The sequence below is a fragment of the Liolophura sinensis genome, chromosome 4 (assembly GCF_032854445.1).
Source record: "Liolophura sinensis isolate JHLJ2023 chromosome 4, CUHK_Ljap_v2, whole genome shotgun sequence".
In the NCBI taxonomy this organism is placed as follows: domain Eukaryota; kingdom Metazoa; phylum Mollusca; class Polyplacophora; order Chitonida; family Chitonidae; genus Liolophura; species Liolophura sinensis.
This window is the reverse complement of record NC_088298.1, coordinates 16,449,825-16,454,911: the sequence shown is the minus strand read 5'-3', so window position 1 is coordinate 16,454,911 and position 5,087 is coordinate 16,449,825.

Below are 5,087 nucleotides of genomic sequence, written 5' to 3'. Positions count from 1 at the left end.
TTATATAGGTATACGTCGACGACTCCATTCAGGGTCTATAGGGATGAGATGTGGGTTTCTGGGTTAAGAGTGTTTACTGTCCTCTCCTGTTCAGCCAGCTCGCGAAACTGGGATCACAAACAACCCAACTAGGTCAACACCTAAATAGGTCATCCCAAGCGCGTGGCGCCATGGTAGCGAGACGTTCACCGGCTGATGTGCTTGGAGCAGTGCCGGCTTTGGGCATGCTTGGAATTGTGAAGCGTGTCATATCACAACAACACGTAACTTTACCAAAGTGTGCAGGAAGCGAAGCAAAAAGCTGATGATCACACTTACCACCGAGCGGGTCAAGACTTGAGGAGGTGGGAAGAGATCCATCCTAGCATGCGTAGTCTAGGCCTATACAATTATTATATCTACAGATATACTAAAGCAAAGCGTCCAACCGGCATTTATTTTCTAATCACATACGTGTAGATGTGCATAGGAATTCTACATGTATTCATTTGTTTTGTACATTGTATCTGCCAGTATTTGGAGGTACATGTATCTGTATACGCTTTGGTTTATTTGTTGGCCTATATACATTTTAACCCATGTGGAAAACTTTTTCCACACGTGAATCAGAAAAGGAGTTTAATTTCAACAACTTTACAAATTATTTCAACATATGTTCATTTAAAAAGAATACCACATATGTACAAAATATTCCGTTAATTATTTGCACCATACTGAGGCATTTTCTTCCTTCTGTACATGTCAGTGGTGGGTGTGGAAGAATCCGATGTACACCGGATAAAGCACCAATCATTGGTGACTTACTGACGAACTTTCCAGCGTGTGACGTACAGATATGCACACTGTTTTTGGTGGAACATCACTAGTGGTAACATACAGATGAATTCTATTCACACCAGACAAAATTCTGGTCTATTTTATTTCAGAGAATAATGTCTGTCTTATACAATCAGTATATGTCCCAGCAATCTTCAGTTGGGGGGGGGGGGGGACAAATGTTTGACCCAATCACATGATGTGTACACGCCTGTAAGCTAAATGTGTATCGGTAAATGACCTTGGATTTTGCCTTTGGCACAAAGTTGCACATTTTGCCTGATTCTGAGAGTTCAGTTGATTTTAGCAAAGCTGTGTTGAGGTTCTCTTGAAAGGTGGACGATGACCAACTGGGAATTGTACATTTCAACTCGATAGTATTATTTCAATAGCCTGTATTTGTCTCCTTAAATTACATTTACATGTAACACTTGGACCCCACAACGCTATTTAAAAGGAACCACGCGCAACCCATGTGGATGATCGTGGGTACCCCCCGGGCTCTGCCCGTTCCCTCCCGCTGTAATGCTGGCTGCCGTCGTGTAAGTGAAATGTTCTTGAGCATGGCCTAAAAAATCAATCAATCAAATAAATAAAGAAAGAAATAAATAAAAGAACCTTTATAAACCCTTATTTGCGGTACCCCCCACACCATGGCAATCGGTGCTTATAAGATAACCCACTAGGATGAGCCCTTAGATTGAAAATATTAAGATTAATTCTCCACAGGTCTTGTCAGTCTCTGACCCCATCCCTGGGTTTTCGCCGGATTCTGAGGCAAGAAACAAACACCTGTACAATGGTATCTGTGTCATACATGTCAAAAACCGCATTCTCCGCGAAAGCTTTCTTCAGATCGAGAATGTATGGCTACAAATATAGTGTTACAGGCAGATAACCCACATAATACCTGCAACCTTCGTCCTGTATATAGGCCTACTGAGATCACATTCGTCAGTAAAATGCCAGAGGGAGAACAAGCTAACGGGCTAGGCCAGCACTGACCAATCAGAGAAAAAAAGTAAACGTGTGGAGTATTTATTAATATAATATAACATTCGCATCAGTATCCGATGGAGATATAGAAAAATTCACAACCTCCTGAAGGCTATATTCCAACTTGAATATTATATTATCTCTGCCATGATTATTCTCCAAGCGAGTCATTAATCTTAACGTCGTACAAGCTCGGATTTGTTCTGCAGGGTGTTTGTGAAACACTCCCTTGAAGTTTGCTGATATGCGCAAAGAAACCACAACGAACCAATTTGTACTAAGCCTCGACTTGTACTGGATCTCCGGTGCAAGTGTAAAATGCAAACCTGGAAATAAGCAGCAGGACAAGGACAATGTTAGTAATGTGACAGGGGGCAAATAAGTGCGTTAATATCATGGTAACCCTTTTAAATAATGTGGGTAGTTGGCAAATTAGCCAGTGAGCATTTGGCAACTACTTACAATTTACATATTTCAGGCTTGAAGTGTACTGCCAGCAGTTCCTTTTTTTTTTGTTTAACTGATTGGTGTGTTTTACGGTAGACTCAAGAATATAAAAATGTAGGCCTACGCCGATAATTTGTCGCAGACAATCCAACGCCGGCTAGCACTGATGACGCATGTTCAACTTTCCCCGTCGCTGAAACAATTTTTCAGTCATAGGACTCCTTATGGTGTATGTATGTCCTTGTTGCAGGACGGATTTCCACCGCTCTTTTATCTAGTGCTGCTTCACTGAGACGACTTACCGAAGGTAATAATGGCTCTACAGATTCGGCTTGCTTGCCTTCGGTAATCGTCTCAGTGAAGCAGCACTAGATAAAAGAGTGGTGGAAATCCGTCCTTCAACAAGAAGGCGCATTACACGTACATGCACTCTAACGGCTCCTTCGCCGTCATATGATATATGAATTGTTAAGTACAACGTTAAGCCCTAAGCTCTCACTCACTCAATCAAGCATCCCTCATAACATTATCAACCTGCGGAATGTCGTGGATTTCCCCTGCGCTCTCCCCGGTTTTCTTCCACCATAATGCTGGCGGCCGTCCTATAAGCGAAATATTCTTGAGTACGGCATAAAACACCAATCAAGTCAACAAATATATCACAACATTATCAGTACTTGAAATATGGGGGCTTGTGTGTGTTATAATATGCAGCAATCTACAATTCGTAAGCAGGTGTTTACTGCGCTAACTGACACTGAACCTATAGGCCAACTGGCCTTGATTTCTAGCTAGGCGCGACCTAACAAACATCCAGTCTCGATCGATATTCCGTATTCTGACGGGAGTTGTTGTTCAATGGGCAAGTCAGTGACGTCAGGTATGCGCGTAAAGTGATGACGGGCGACCGCATTTTGGCTCTGACGTCAGTCCCAAAAATAGATCTGTTTTTGTGAGTGGTGCAATTGTTATGCATACAATGAGTTTTAGGCCAAATCTTGAGAAAAATACTCATGCGCACAGATTGAAAATATTCAATAAATGTATGACTTTAGCAATGCACGAGTTAGTCATCTGAGCTGAGTTTCACAAACAGGCGTGCGACATATTTTTATCATACATTTGTTGCACGACATTTTGTACGTCACTATTACCGTACCATTGTCCTATATGTGTGATTATCGTACATGTGCGACATCTTTTGTAAAACTGGGTCCTGGCTGTTACAATACTGCATTCAAAACAGAATCACTAAGATTACGCCCTCAAGGAAAATACGATAAAGCAAAAGGCTTCGATAAAACAGGCTATTTTAGGTTAAATTTAATAGATAAAATTGGGTTTACTTAAATGAACACATTAAATGACCATAAAATATTTATTTATTTATTTATATATTTATTTATTTATTCATTCATTCATTCATTCATTCATTCATTCATTCATTTATTTATTTATTTACTTATTTATTTATTTGATTGGTGTTTTACGCCGTACTCAAGAATATTTCACTTATACGACGGTGGCCAGCATTATGGTGGGTTGAAACCGTGGAAACCACGACCATCCGTAGGTTGCTGCAGACCTTCCCACGTACGGTCGCGGACCCGTAAAATATTGGAATTGGCGTATAATCCAATTATCTGTCCAAGTATGTGTTGTCTTTTTAGTTTCGTGTTCAATTTTACTTCATTTATGCTAGGATGATGTCTCCATCCTATTAATAATAGTGCTGACTCACTCAAACGCCAAGACGAAGACACCAGACATGACACCCCCTTACAGCCACAGTATGCTGACTCCGGGCTTTACACAGCAAACTGTTAAGTAGGGGTCAGTGACTGAAATCTATTTGTTTTAGAGAGTCACCTGTATTCAGCGCTCTGTGAAATCGGTCACACTCGCTACCAAAATTGCATTTAGTCAGTGTCACGTAACAACACAAGCCCTACTCATTAATATGTTGGACGTACATATTATTACAAAGAAAATGCAGTTAGAATATTTTGGTAACTCATAATGTTAAAGTCCACAGACTTATTTTAGACACTAAGAACTCTCGTGTCTCGGGTAACGTCATAATTGTTCAAAAACAAGTTGCATACTGGACAATTGGCGTGGGGACTGATTTGTTTTACAATAGCTGCACCAACAAGCGGTTTTGAACAAACTCCATGCAGTAACACAGCCTAAACTACTGTCTCTGCGAAGAACTAGATTGCTTCAAATAACTAGATTTCAAATATGGCAGTGTCAGAAACAGGGTTTACAGTAATTCCGGTAACTAGTGTCACCCTCCTTCCAAACATGTTGACCCCCCCCCCCCCCACCTCCCCCCACTCAGTACCCAGCATACCATTGGTATTTAATAATTATGAAGTCACCCGAGGCAATTGGTTCTTGCCGTCGAAAACGAGCTTACGGACTTTAACATTATGAATTAGAAAAAGAATTGTAACTTCATTTTCCTAGCAAGAATATGAACTACAAACATAAAGAAATAGACTATAGTGTTTTAATCCATACTCAAGAATATTTTACTCATACGACAGCGCTCAGCGCTATGGTAAGATTAGACTAGCCAGGGAGGAAACCAGCATGAGCTGGAGAAGAACTCACAGCAACCGCATTGGTGAGGGTCAGCGAGTCGCGCTGGAACGCTAACCACCTCGCTCAGCAAGGAGGTAGAATTTAAAATTGTCTCAGTAATATCAGACTTCTGACTGACGGAGCTTTTCTGCCTGATACATATACATACATGTAATCATTTATATATCTGAATAAAAAGATATGTTGCCCAAGAGTGCTTAAATTATATTATTTTCCAT